Source organism: Trichosurus vulpecula, chromosome 5 (assembly GCF_011100635.1).
Source record: "Trichosurus vulpecula isolate mTriVul1 chromosome 5, mTriVul1.pri, whole genome shotgun sequence".
Classification (NCBI taxonomy): Eukaryota; Metazoa; Chordata; class Mammalia; order Diprotodontia; family Phalangeridae; genus Trichosurus; species Trichosurus vulpecula.
Window position 1 is genome coordinate 118016493 of NC_050577.1, and position 15846 is coordinate 118032338.

General features: G+C 36.9%; 1 protein-coding gene across 3 annotated transcripts in view; it reads right to left on the reverse strand.

The window, feature by feature from the left end:
* KLHDC10 (kelch domain containing 10) overlaps positions 1 to 15846 on the reverse strand; it is a 53580-nt gene that overhangs the window by 15706 nt on the left and 22028 nt on the right. The gene's annotated exons all lie outside the window — the stretch shown is intronic.

Consider the following 15846-nt stretch of genomic DNA (forward strand, 5'->3'; position numbering starts at 1 on the left):
CTTTGAAAAAGAACCAGGGAAGATTTACAATATGGACAACTTCCCACTTGCTGGGAAGTTCACATAAACCACTAATTTTCTATAAATGCTTGGATCTAAGGATTCAGCATTTCCATTACACATGCATAACTCTCACAACTTTTTAACAAGACATAAAGATTTTGTCAGAAATCTCAAAAACTTGGATTATGAAATCTCTCAAAAAACTATTTCTGATGAACCCACAATTTGGAATCTACAGAAGGGGAAATTTAATAATTATACTGAAAGGTCACAAGGCAAATTTTCTTTAGAAAAAAAAAAGTACTACAATTAAAATGTGGATATTAGAAGCATACACACATAATCACAAATGTATAAGACATGTATATATAAATAGGCACATGCTAGATACACTAAAGAGAATATATAATCTATGCTTTTGTAAAACCATAGTTTATAAACCATAATTATTTTTCTTGTTTTAGTAATGCTATGATAAAAATTAATATTCAACCACCAGTCCCAAAATTGTGGCACTTAACAGATATCAGTTCTTACATTCACCAAATAAATAATAGCTTCAGTTCTAAGAATCTCTATTTCCATAACCCAAATTTAAGACTGTTTTAACTAGAAATTATAACAATTACAAAATGCCCCCCCAAGGAGGTCAAAGACAGAAAGGCCTCACATATACCAAAATATTCATAGCAGCACTTTTTGTGGCAGCCAAAGTGGAAACAAAATAAATGTGTGCTCACTTTGAACAAATTGTGATATATTAATGTAATAGAATATTATTGCCCATGCAAATGACAAACATGATGAATTCAGAGAAGCACTGGAAAACCTGTATAAACTGAAAGAGTAAGCGGAACTAGGAGAACAATATACACAGTGAAAAAAAGTAATGCAAACAACACTGAAAAGTGGCCAATCTGATTAACTGTAATGACCCAATCTTGGCCCACAAGGACAAATGATGAAATACATTTCTCTCAACAGAGAAAAGAATATAAAATGTTGCATATGCTGTTAGATAGTCATTCTACAGTTAGCTGGGTGTGCTTAACTATTTTTTTCAACATTAAAAGAAAGGTCTAACTGGGTCAGGGGAAATAGATATAAAAACAAAAGGCACAGTTAAACTTTTTTAAAATGGATTTTTTAGAATAAACACAAGATAACATAATGCCCACGAGAAATATACCTAAGAAAGTCAATCAAGTTTAAAATGGTTAGAGGCAAGAAGTGAGTAGTCTGTACTGGCTACTCTCCAAAAATCAGGAGCTGGAATTATGTTTTGTTTTGAAATAAGTTTTTAATGATATTTTCTGCTTCTTACATTACCATAGTATGCAATGTGTCCTCCTCCTCCACCTCTCCTTCCCTTCCTGAGAGTCTTCCCACTGACAAATACCATGTTTGGAGACGGGGGGAATAAAAGTCAGCACAGCTGACCCATACATTGAAAAAATCCAAAAATTTTAATACCTGTGGACCTCTTACCTCCACAAAAGGGTGAGTTGGGGACATCTTCTCATAGCTCTTCACTGAAAATTCTTGTTGATCTTTATAATTTTGTTAAAATTAGTTTTTATTTGGGGGAGGGAGGTGTCGTTCTTTCCACTTACATTGTTACAGTTACTGTGTGTATCATTTTCTTGGCTTTGCTTATTTCACTCTGCATCAGTTCATATAGATCTTTCCATGCTTTTCTGTATTCATCACATGTATCATTTCTTATAGCACAATAATATTCCATCACATTCACGCAACACAATTTGCTTATACATTCCTCAATTGACAAGCATCTACTTTGTTTCCAATTAGCTATCACAAAGAATATTGCTACAGAACACTGTTTTGGAGTATATGGAGACTTTGTTTTTATCAATGGCTTCCTCTAAGTATATGTCCAATAATGGAGTCTCTGGTTCAAAGGGTTTGGACATTTTAGTCACTTTATCTGCATGATTTCAAATTGCTTTCCAAAATGATTGTACCATTTCCCAGCTCCACCAACAGTGTACTGTTGCATTTATCTTTCTATAATCCTTCAACATTGCCTGTTTCCATTTTTTGTTATTTTTGCCAATTTGCAAGGTACAATGTAATCAGGTTAGAAAACACTGTGAGAAAAAAAGCATGGAAACTATAAGAATAAAGGAATCACTGACAGCTAAAACTAAAAGCACAGCAACTAAATTATTAAAGGAAAAATTTAACAAAGAGCAAACGATTAGCCAAGAAAAATATTAATAGTGAGAAATTTCAGTATTCTTTCAAAATATGAAATATTCTGCAAAAAAAAATTCATGCAAACAAATAAGGAAAAAAGTTAGTAATAAACAGAATCCTTCAAGCAAGGGAATCCTCTGAAAGATATGAGGAGAAAACTAAATCGGTTTACTAAAGTTTTTTTTTAATTAAGTCTCCATGTCTCACTCAAGTTAGAAGTACAGTAGTCACTCACTAGCCTGATCCCACCACTGATAATTATGCAGCTTTAACCTAATCTGTTTTCAGACAGGCAACCCACCATCAACATCATGTTATTGCCACACTTGGCATGGATACCTGATTGGCTTTAGCTGACTGCAGCTCAGAAGTCCCCAGGTCAAGAGATCCACCTGCCTCAGCCTCCCAGGTAGTACAGATTTCAGGCATACCCAGAGAGAATTTACTTTTTATTCAAATGTAAGTAAAACATTCCCATTAGGGAAAGAGAGTGGGATGAATTGGCAAATGTAGGTGATATGAAAATAAAGGTATCAATAAAAATGTGGTCATATTCTAAGCCATAAAGAATGGATAAAGAGAAAAAAAAAGAAATTGTAAATACTACTTTGACAGACTGTAACTCCATTAAAATGTAATCAATAAGAGATAAGTTTAAAAGAAGCAGACTGAAAGGAAAAACAAACATTAGCTTTAGAATGGTAGGGAGGAAGTTGGTAAGTAGTGACAGAAGTATAAAAGAAATAAAAGAACCTCCATGAAACATTCCAAAATACACAGAATCAAGCAGAAAGATCAAAAGGGTCTCATACCCAATCATTCACAAGCATTTGCTGAATGACTACTACTATGTTCTGTCTAGGCATTATGCTATGGATTGAGGATGCAAGAACAGCTAATGATGAAATCCCTACTTACAAGATTATATTCTGAAGGGGAAGACAACAAGTACATATATGAGTATATACACCCTACTACAAAGAGAATAAATAAGAATGGATACATAGTTAAGAACAAGTGAATTTGAGAGGAAGGGCACTAGCAGTTTAAGGGCTCATGAAGGGTTTCATGCAGAAGGTAGTGCCTGTGTGAAGTCTTAAAGGAAGAGACATTCAAAGAGGCAAAGGTGAGGAAGAACACTCCAGGCATGAGATAGCCTGTACATGGAAAGCCAGGAAACGGAGTGTCATGTGAGAGAAATAGTGAAGCCAGTTTTGCTGGATGGATTACAGAGTGCAGGAGGGATCATAAAATGCTAGGCTAGAAAGATAGGCTGGGACCAGGCTGTATGAGACTTCTTAGGGACAACAGGAAGATACTGGGAGCTACCCAAGTATTAGTCACATAACTGTTATGAACCTGGGAGACTGAAAGAATGGTGGAACATTTAATAGAAATAAGTAAGTTTGGAGGAGGGATGGGTTTTGGAAAAATGTAATGAGTGCTGTTTGGACATGCTGAGTTTGAGAAATCTCTGAGACCTCCAGTTTAAAATATCCAACAGGCAACTGGTGATATGGGATTGAGGCTCAAAGGAGAAACTGGGATTAGATATATAGATTTCCCTGCACGCTCCCTGAGGGTAGGGACTGTCTTGCATGTTGGTATTTAATTTGAATGCACAGTGCCTGGCATATAAATAAGGCCTTAATAAATGCTTTTTTAAAAAATTAATTTATGTGGGAGTTATTTACATAAAGATGATGAAATCATAGAGAAGACTATGGGGCCTAACATACAGTCTTCAGGAACACCCACATTTAGAGGCATGATATGGATACTTAGAAGGAGAGGACCGGAAGGAAAAGAACCAGGACAGCATATTCAGGAAAGGTGGTCAATACTGTCAAAGGCAGCAGATAGATCCAGAAAGATGAAGGCTGTAAAAAGGAAAATCTAATTTGGCAATCTATCTTGGTCAAGTGATAAGGTTAGAAGCCAGATTACAAAGGGTGACAGAAGAGGAAGGGGTTATAAACAGGCATAAACAGCTGTTCCTGAGAGTTTGATTAAGAAAGGGAGATCTGTAAGAGCAGAGCAGAGCTTAGTGAAGACTCTTTTTTTAACGACAGAGGACACTTGGACATTTTTCAAGGCAGTACAGAAGGAACCAGTAGATAGAGAAGACAAAGGCAGGAGAGGGGGGCAGGGATGGAAACTAAGGAGAAGACAGGATCAAAGCCACATGTAGAGGCGTTGGCCTTTGTCTTAGTATGTAATCTAAGGACCTTAGGATGTGAGCTACATTTCAACACTGAAGATTCAAAAATGAAAATGCTAAGTATGTCAAACAATTCACACTTCTCCAATCAAGATAAACCAACTGTTAACACAATATAAGAACCCTTAGAGTTATGGTACTGGCCAAATTACTAATTATTTCAAAAAAGATATTTTCAAGGAAAAAGAAAAAAGCTACTGTTAGAGGAAGTTCAAGTTAAAGAAGCTAATACAATTATTTAAAAGAAAATTGATTTCAGGTAATTTTTGTTAATTTTAGCTTAATGACAAAAATAATCATTTAAAAATAATATTGTTTTTCAATACAACTACTGGGGGGGGAACCTAAACATTATGATGCTAATGCAAATGGACATAATTCTCCAACAGAAAAATTCATAAAATGGATTTAAAAACAGAATCCACTGAGATGCTATTTACAGGAAACACCTAATCCATAGAATCAAGAATCTGCAAGGAACTTATACCTAATTAATATGCTTCCCCACTAGAGGAATAGAATATAATGTATTTCTTCCTTTAAAAGGTGTTAACAATCACATTAAAAAATGATGCTCAGGTACTCTAGTGTTAAAAAAAAAAAAGATATAAATTGAAACAGCCTTGAGATACTACCTAGCAGGTATTAAAATGGTAAGGAGAGAAAAATAGCAAAGATCAGGTAAGGCAGCAGAAAAACAGCACTAAGATATCTCTTGGTGAGACTATTACCAAGTACAGTGAGTCAGTCAGTTAACTAGCATTTATCAATTGCCTATTCTGTGCCGAACACTGTGCTAAGCAATAGAAATACAAAGAAAAGTTAAAAAAAAAAAAAAACAAACAAACCCAAAACCAGTCCCTAATCTCAAGGAACTCGGTATACCAATGGACAAAAAATGAAAACAACTATGTACAAACAAGAGAAATACAGGATAAATTAGATGTAGTCTCAGAGAGAAGGCACTAAGATAAGAGGAAAAAGAAAGGCTTCTTGCAGAAGGCAGGGCTTGATTTGAGACTTCAATTAATCAATAAACATTTATTAAGCACCTACTATGTGCCAAGCACTGTGTTAAGATCTGGGGACATAAAAAGAGGCAAAAGACAGTCCCTACCCTCAAGGAGCTCACAATCTAAAGGAAGGACTTAAAGGAAGTCAGAAAAGTGAAGAGGGAAAGTATCCTAGGTAAGGGGAACAGCCAGTGAAAATGCTCACTCAGAAGACAGAGCGTCAAGGAACAGCAAGGAGGACAGTATCACAGGATCCCAGAAAACCTGGAGGGGAGTAAGATGTATGAGTGATGGAAAGGTAGGAAGAGGCCAGGTTATGAAAGGCTTTAAATGCCAAATACAGAATTTTATATTTTATCCTAAAGGTGATGGGGAGTCACTGGAGTTTACTGAATAAGTTAGATGATACGGTCAGAAAAAGATGCTTTAAGATCAATTGGACAGCTGACTGGAGGATAGATAGGTATAAAGAGACTTGAGATAAGGAGACCAATTAGCAGACTATGGTAGTAGTCCAGGTGTGAAGTGGTGAGCTGATGAGCGTCTACACCAGGGTGGTAGCAGTGTCAAAGGAGAAAAAGGGTATATACAAGAAATGTTACCAAGGTGAAACTGACAGGCCTTGGCAACAAACTGGATATGGGGGTGGGGGGTTAAAAATTGTGAAGTCAAGGATGACACCTAAGTTTCAAATTTTGGAGAATGGGAGGACACTAGTACCCTCCACAATAACAGGAAAAATAAGAAGAGAAGAGGGTTTGGGGAAAAGACCATGAGTTCAGTTAATACACATGTTGCGTTTAAGATGTCTTACACAGACATTCAGCTCAAAATATCTGATAGCTAAAGATGTGAGACCAAAGGTCGGAAGGTTAAGTCTGGACAAGTAAATCTGAGTCATCTGCACAGATGATAACTGAAACCATGGGGAGCTGATATGATCACTAAGTGAAACAGGATACAGGGAGAAGAAAAAAGGGCCCAGGACAGAACCTCAGGGAGACCCCAAAGTTATCAGGTATGACCTAAATGAAGATCCAGCAAAGGAAACAGATGAGGTAAAAACAGGAAGGAGAAGAATAAAGTGTACAGACATTTTAGAAAGCAATATGCAAATACAAAAAACATGACCAATGTGATTGTATCTTTTGACCTAACAATTCCATTCCACTTTATCCTAAAAATGTCACTAAAGGAAAGCAACTACATTATGGGTATTTATAGATGTTCTATCCGCAGTAGCAGTATGAACAATCTAGCAACTGAAGAATGACTAAAAAACTGTATGTTCATGTAGTGATATATAAATGCAATATAACATTAAGGTGTCCCAAAGAATGATAAATAGGAAGCACACAGAGATATATGGAAGGACCTATACGGAATGAGGCAAAGTGATGCCAACAGAACCATAATAGTATTCTTACTAACTACCATTCTCCTAAGAAAAAAAAGAAAAGAAAAAGCCAAAGTAACAATTTCCAATAGACTTGGAAAGGGAAAGACAGTAAATGCCTTTTTTTTTTGCTTGTTAATGTGTTTGGTTCTACTTTGTTAAATGCTATAGGTTTTATGCAAGATTTAGTTACCAGTTTCTCCCCTGAGCTTCAGCCATCAATTAATTGCCTGTTGGACATTTCAAATTGGATTATTCAAAGTCAAATTATTATTATTAAAGTCAAATGTCTAAAAGCAAATTTATTGTCTTTCTCCCTAAACCCAACCCCATTCTTCCAAGCTTCCCTATTTCTAAGATAACACCATTCTTCCAGTCTCTCAGGCTCTTATTAGAATCATTCTCAAATCCTTACTCTCTTACCCCCCAGCCTAATCAGCTGGCAAATCTTGCCTTTTCTGCCTTGAAAACATCTCACATCAGGCCTCTTCAATTCACTCACAAAGGTCCTCATCATTTCTCATCTAGATATTTCAAAAGCCTCCTAACTGTTCTCAATGACTCAAGTGCTATCCATTCCAGACCATCCTACACATCGTTGTCAATGTAATCTTTCTTAAAGATATGACTACTTTGTGACTTTGCTATTCAACCATTTCCAATGGCTTCCTATTGCCTCTAGGATAAAATATAAACACCTTGGTTTAATTTTTTATTTTAATTTCTTTCAGTTAACAGGTATTTCTTTTCTCTTACTCTCACCTCCCCTACCCCATTGAAGACAAAAGGAAAAGTAACAAAATCCTTATAAAAAATATGCAGGTCTTTGGTCTAAGAGAGACGGCCAAATGACCATCCTTTTGTTAAAATGCTGACATTAAGAGAACGATTACACCTCTCCCCCCCAAAAGAAATACGCATAGTCGGGCAAAAGCAAATTCCCATATTAATCTTGTCCAAAAATGTGTCTCGTTTTGCATACTGAGTCTATCACATCTTTTCTCAAAAAGTGGGTGGCATTCTTCAGGAACCATAGCTGATCACTGCATTGATCAAAGTTCTTAAGTCTTTCAAAGTTGTTTGTCTTTGCAATGTTGTTGCTACTGTATTCATTGTCTTCCTGGTTCCACTTGCTTTACTCTGAATTAGTTCATTCAAATCTTCCCAGGTTTCTCTGAAACCATCCTTTCCTTCACTTGAAATGTTCCATCATATTCATACAATATAATTTCTTCAATCATTCCCCAACAGATGGACAAATCGGTAGTTTCTCATTCTCTGCCACTATAAAAAAGAAGCTTTAAATATTTTTTATTCAGACACGTCCCTTTCCTCTTTGGTAAGCCTAATAGTAGTATTCCTGGTTTGTAGTTTGCTGAAGTTTTGGAGTATACTTTCCAGAATGGTCAAGCCAATTCTCAGCTAAGCCAGTAGCTCAAACTAGTGGGTCTGTTTTCCCAAAGCTCTTCAAACATTCATTATTTTCCTTTTCTGTCATTTTAATGAAGCTCAGCTCCCTGCAGATTCACTGGATCTGGGCAGACCGCAAGAGATAGTGGAGACATTATAAGGGGTTAATATTACTTTATTCTCGGCGGCAGAGATCAAGACATGTAGGAAAAGCATCCACCTTTATCACTTCATTCTCAGTGGTGGCTGGCCAAGATGGCGGGGTGAGGGCATCCATTCCTATAGCATCCAAACTTTATTCTCGATTCTCGAGGCGGCCGGCGAGATGGAGGGGAGGGCATCCATCCACCTTTAGTATAGGAAAATTCGCCTTCTGTGGCATCCGCATTCACTGACCAGTGCTCACCTGATATATAGGGAAGCACACAAAGAAGGCATTATGCCAACAATAAGCTCACAAGTTTACATTATCTATGGTTATATAATGATGTGTCAGCATAGAGCAAGCACAGTATGAGTGTTTACGCTTGTATCAAAACAAATCCATGCCACCTCATACACAGTCATCTTTATTGGTATGAGGGAGAACAACGAAGTTGCTTTAATTTGTATTTCTCTGATTATTTTAGTGACTTGAAGCATTTTTTCATATGGTTACTAACAGCTTGCATTTATTCCTTTGAAAATTGTTCATCTCCTTTGGCAATTTATCACTTGGGCACTGGCTCATGTTCTTATACATTTCAATCAGTTCCTCAGATCTTAGAAATGAGACTTTTATCAGAGAAACTTGTAGCAAAAATTTTTCTATCAACTAATGGTTTCTCTTCTAAACTTCTCTGCATTCAACCTCTATTTTTAACTTAAAATTATTTTCTTAATTAGCAAAAACTTCCCTTCTCTACATCCCAAATCCCCCTTACAAAAAAAAAAAAAACCCTAGCAATCAACATACATAGTCAAGGAAAACAAATTCCTGTACTGGCTATATCCAATAACAAAACAAAAAACCAACGTCTGAATCTGCACCATGACTATCTCTGTCAGAAGTGGATAGCATATTTTATCATGAGTCCTCTAGAATCATTGCTGATCATTGTGTTGATTAGTTTCCTAGAGAGTGGAAAGAGCAAAGTGTCCTAAGCACGAGGACTCCAGGTTTAATGCAATCTTCTTCTGTTCTCCTGCCCCACTTTCTTTTCCTTTGCCCAGAGCCCAATCATAGGCTCTTATCTTTTTTTTTTCCTTTTAAATCCTTCTTCATGATCAACTCTCCCCAGAGTCTGTTTTACTTAGGATTGCTCTCACCTGTGGCTCCAAGAAGCTGCAGCATAAACAGTGGCCACACCCTGGTAAAACTGCCTGTGGCAGATGGGCTAAACCAGACTGAGGGTAACTGACAAGCCTCAAACCCATTGGTGAGGTAAAGGGCTATCTACCCTAAGCACATAAAGACCTCCCTGACCAGAATGGGTAGATGAGAAAAATTTGTTCCAAAGGTCATGAAAGTGGCTGAAGGAGGCACTGTGGAACAGACTGCAGCTTAGTCAGACATCAAACACGCCAAGACCGTCCACTGCATCCCAGGCCATCACCAATCGTCCTGACTTTTGTCTTGCCACTGGACTTCAATGACTATGGAAGAAAGAGTGAGGTTGATGTTTTACACAACTCCATCTTGCTTAAATCCAATTCATGGCCAAGTCAAGACATCACCCCATGATGTCACTGGTCCTCTTCAAAAACAAAACACAAACAACAATCCCTCCCTTAATCTACCTTCCCTCTTGTTTCTTCCTTTTCTTTCTCCCTTTTCCCTTTTTCCCTGCTGAGTATATTTTCACATATAACCCTGTATGTGAATATTCTTCCCTTTTTTAACCAGTTCAATGAAAGTAAGATTCAAGGGTTATCTGCTTCCTCCACCCCCTTGCTCATTTGTATAGTCTTCTATTTGCACAACTAAATTATGTAAGATTAATTTCCTCCCCCATTCCTCTCTCCCTTTCCCTCCTAGTGTATTCTTTTCCCTCTCCTGTTTAAGATCATCTAAACATAAAACAAACCACCTCTAGCCCATCTATCTTAAAAGATTATTTTTCTGTGATACCTGATAAAGTTCTTCTCCTCATATCTGATTGTAAACAGTTCACCCTGGTCTAGTCCCTTACAACTGCTCACTCATATCTACCTTTTAATGTTTCTCTTAACTTCTGCATTTGCATTTCAAAGTTTCTACATAGCTCTGGTCTTTTCATCAGGAATGCTTGAAAGTCTTCTGTTTCATTAAAGGTCCATTTTTCCCCTGTAGAATTATACTCAGTTTTGCTGGGTAAGTTATTCTTGGTTGTATGCCTACATCCTTGTTTTCTGGAATATTATATTTCAATCTCTCCACTCCTTAATGGAAACCTGCTATGATCTTTTTAAAAATGGAGTACTTTATTTTTTCCAAATTACATGTAAAAACAATTTTTAATATTCTAAATTATCTCTCTCTCCCCCACTCACCTCTCCCCACCTTAAGATGGTAAGCAATTTGATACAGGTTATATATGTGCAAACCTGTAAAATGTATTTCTGTATTAGTTATGTTGTGAAAGAAGAAACAGACCAAAAGGAAAAAAAAAACACGAAAAAAAATAAAGTGAAAAGTAGTATGCTTTGATCTGCATTCAGACTCCATCAATTCTTTCTCTGGATATGGACAGCATTTTTATCATGAGACCTTTGGAGTCTTGGATTACTGTAATCCTGAGAATAGCAAAGTCATTCATAGTCGATCGCATTACAATATTGCTGTTACTATGTACAATGTTCTCCTGGTTCTGCTCATTTCACTTTGCGTCAGTTCATATTAAGTCTTTCCAGGTTTTTTCTGAGAGCATCCTGATCATCAACAGCACAATTACATTCAAGTATTACACCTTGTTCAGCCATTCCCCAGTTGATGGGCTTTCCCTCAATTTCCAATTCTTTGCCACCACAAAAAGAGGTGCTATAAATATTTTTATATAGTCCTTTTCCTTTTTTTCCCTTTAATCTCTTTGGGATACAGACCTAGTGGTGGTATTGCTATATCAAAGGGTATGTACAGTTTGATTGCCCTTTAGGTAGAGTTCCAAACTGCTCTCCAAAATGGACAGATCAGTTTACAACTCCAAGAACTCCATTGCTGTCCCAATTTTCCCACATCCCCTCAAACATTTATCAATTCCTTTTCTGTCATATCAGCCAATCTGATAGGTATGGAATGGTACCTCAGAGTTGTTTTAATGAGCATTTCTCTAATTAATAGTGATTTAGAGCATTTTTTCATATGAGTAGAGATAGTTTTGATTTCTTCATCTGAAAACTGATTGTTCATATCCTTTAATCATTTATCAACTGGAGAATGATTCATATTCTTATAAATGTGATTCAGTTCTCTATATATTTGGGAAATGAGGTCTTTATCAGAGAAACTTGTAAAAAAGATTTTCCCCAGTTTCCTGCTTTCTTTCTAATCTTGGCTGCATTGGTTTTATTTGTGCAAAAACTTTTTAATTTAATGTAATGAAAATTATCCATTTTACATCCCATAATGCCTTATCATAGATTCTTTCCTTATCCACAGATCTCACAGGTAAAATATTCCATGCTCCCCTAATATGCTTATGATATTACTCTTTATGTCTAAATCATGTACCCATTTTGATATCTTGATGTACAGTGTAAGATGTTGGTCTACACCTAGTTTCTGCTACAGATACAGTGTACATTCTCTATAATATCATCTATTAGACGCTGATCTATACATAGTTTCTGCCATCCTGTTTTCCAGTTTTCCCAGCAGTTTATGTCAAATAGTGAGTTTATCCAACACTAGATCATTATGATCATTCACTACTGTGTCTTGTGTACCTAACCTATTACACTGACCCACCACTCTATTTCTAGGCCAGTACCAGGTAGTCTTGATGATTACATTTTATAATATAGTTTGAGATCTGGTAAGGCTAGTTCATCTTCCTTTGCTTTTTTTTTTTCATTCTCTTGATATTCTTGACCTTTTGTCGTTCCAAATTTTGTTATTATTTTTTCTAGCTCTATAAAATAAATTTTTGGTAGTCTGATTAGTATGGCCCTAAATAAGTAAATTAATTTAGGTAATTTAGGTACTATGATCTTGACTGTGACTCTTTAGTACTTCAACTCTTTCTCTTTACCTGATTGCAGTATTTTTTCTTCGAACTGAAAGCTCTAGTTTTGGGCCACATAAAGTTCCCAGGAGTTTTAATTTCAAGGTTTCTTCCAAGAGTTGAGGAATGGATTCTTTCTATTTTTATTCTCTCCTCTGGTTCTAAAAGATCTGAGTAAGTTTCTTTTAAGATTTCTTGAAATATGATGTCTAAATTCTGAAGGATTTATGATGAAAGGTGCTGTCCATCTCCAGAGAAAGAACTGGTGCGGCCTGAATGCAGATCAAAGATACTTTTTTTCTTTACTTTATTTTTCTTGGGTTTGTCAGTGTTTTCTTTCACAGCATGACTTATATGAAAATGAGTTTTGCATGACAACATCTATATAATCTATGTGTCAAGTTGCCTGCCTTCTCAATGAGAGAGTAAAGAATTTGGAATTCGAAATCTGAAAAAAAAATGCTAAAATGGTTTTTAGATGTAATTGGGAAAAAATAAAATATTAAATTAAAAAAAGAAATATGATGCCTAGGCTCTTCTTTTTGGTCATAGCTTTCAGGTAGTCAATGATTCTTAAATTCTCCCTCTCTGATCCATTTTCGAGATCAGCTGTTTTTGACATGAGATGCCTTACATTTTCTTTTTTTGTTCAGTCTTCTCACTTTGTTTTAACATTTTTTTTTTGTTGTCCTGTGGAGTTATAACTTCTACTTGGTCCATTCTAACTATACAGAAGTTTATTACTTGAATAAGGTTTCATACTTCTTGTGCTAAGCTGTTAATTCTCTTCCTAATTCTTTCTTCCACAGTTCCAAATTTTCCCCTCAGGTTTCTTCTAGCCTTATTTCCCAAATTGGGATTTTGTGTTAAGATCAGGCCTTCCAGGCTTCCAGATGGAATGTCTCAACCAAGCTTAGATATGTTTTCTATCTTCTTGGATCCTGCTACTACTTTTTCAGGGTACTGAGTATTGTGTTCTTCCAGGATTTCAGAAACAAGCTTTCAATATACTCACAGTAGTGTGATCTAGGGTAAGTCTGACGGCTGCCCTCCTGCTCTAAGCTCTGCAAGTTCCTGACCAGGTTTCAGTCTAAACAACACGATAGTAGGCTTGCCTCTTGTTAAACTCTAGGATACTAAACTAAGCCACTATTATCCAGCTGGAAAGCTCTGAAGGTTCAGAGTGAGAGAACTGCAGGCTCACCTTGGGTTTAGGTTTCCTACCCTGCTAACAGGCTACAAACTGGGGTATAAGATAGATCCAAGACTCTAATCTGCTCCCAGTCAGAGCCTGCTGTATTTGCTCCTCACTCAGTACATAATCTAGGGCTTACAAATGAAATGTTCCTTGCCCTGAAGGGGCCCACAGCTAGGCACAGGTCTCCTCCTCAACCCACATTAGATCTGTGACCCAGCAGTGGGTAGTGAGCTACAGAACTTCTATTTAGCACCTGTTCCTGCTCTTTGACAAAGGTCATGTCCCTCTATACCAAATCGGAGATTTCTTCTTGCCCTGCTGCACTTGTTCATGTCTGTTTCAGACATGATGAGTCTGAATTACTAGCAAGACAGCTAGCTTAAAGGTATTGAGCAAGAAACTGGATGAGTGGAGGAGACAGATTTGGCCTAAATGTAGAGATATGGAAGTGATCTACATAAACATAACTGAACCCCATGAGAGGTGATGAGATCAATATGGAAGAGAATAATAGAGGGAAAAGAGAAACAGGCCCAAGTCAAAGTTCTGGGAGACACCTACCCATACTTAGAGTGTAGGAGAGGGATGACTCAGCAAAACAGACCTAAGAGGAATTCAGAGATAGGGGAACCAGCAAAAAAGTAGAGTCACCAAAATGAAGTCACCAAAAGAAACAGAAAGTATCTTGGAGAAATGAGTGATCTACAGCAGGGCTGTCCAAAGTGGCCGTGTTTTATGCAGCTCGCCTACAAGCATGGAAATTTACATAAATGCTTCAGTAAATTAAGTCGAGCTACCGCAGAGTTCTCCCTAAAATGGCAAATCAAAATACATTGTCTATTGTTTCAATAAAAACCTAAAGTTGGACAGCCCTGATCTACAGTATCAAAAGTTATAAAAGGGTCAAGAAAGATGAAAACCAAAGAAAGGCCATAAGATTTGGCAGTTAAGGGATCACCAGTTAGTTCTAAGAGGGCAGTTTCCAATAGAGGTATGGATCTGGGAACCAGACTGAAAGGGGTTGAATAATAAAAGTAGAATAAGAAAATAAAAGGCAAAAGCATAGCTTTTCAGAGCAGTCTGGCAGTGAAAGGGAAAAAAGATACAGTGGAACAGCTTTCAGAGTAGGCAGGGTCAGATGAGAGTTTTTAAGAATGAGGGAGACCTGGGTGTATTTAGAGTCAATAGGGAAAGAACCAACAAGAAAAGAATGAAAAGGATAAAGACAAATACACCAAAATACATATAGCAGCAGGGGTTTTTTTGTCATAGAAAAGAACTGGAAATAAAGTTAGGCAGTTCCCACTTGTTGAGGAATGGCTATACAAATTGTGGCACATGAAATATAATAGTATAAATTTAAGCAAACTGATGCAGAGTAAAGAGTTTATGTTACAAAATTACATATAACAAGTAAAGCTCCAAAGAAGGTAAGAAGACAAAGGAAGTCCACAGGTGGAAAATATCATATATTTTCAGATTTTAATACACTGAGCAAGGTTTTGTTGGTTTTTTCTCTTCCTATTTTTCTTCTTTCTTTAAAAAATAGCTTTTTGTTATATGGGATGGCTCTGGGCAGGGAGGAATACTGCAAGAAATTTCAATGATAAGAAAACAAAAACTGTCACTTAAAATTAATTTTTTTAAAGAAAGTAACATGAGAAAAGCTCCTAAAGGATAGAAGTGAACATGATCAAGGGTACAAACAGAAAGGGTTTAGCCTTGAAAGAAAAAGGGGCACCCTCTTCCCTCAGTGACTGGAACAAAGGAAGAGAGAAGTGAAGATATAGAAAGGTTTTGAGGTATATAGAGGAGATGATGACACTCACAATGAATGGATGATATTCTCAATAAAATAGGGGGCAGGGTCTACCTGCTGAGATAGGGGGGTTGATGTTGCTGTTGGGAGCTTAAGGAGGGAAGAAATTTGGGATAGCTGCTGAGAGAGGCATGGTAAGAGTCAATAAGGAAAGAATAAGATGATTGCCTTTTGGTAGAGGGTCTAGCTGATGCTAAATAATATTAAAATATAGTAGATGTAGAAAGCTCGATTGCATGAAAGAGGAAATAGAAGCATGTGAGGGGCATGGTGAGGAAAAGGAAGTCTGAAGGATTGGAACAAGAGGGCAAAAGAACCAAGGGAGGAAGACAGTGCAGAACTGAGTTGGTTTGTGTCAAGGGCACCACCACTCTTCCAGTCACCT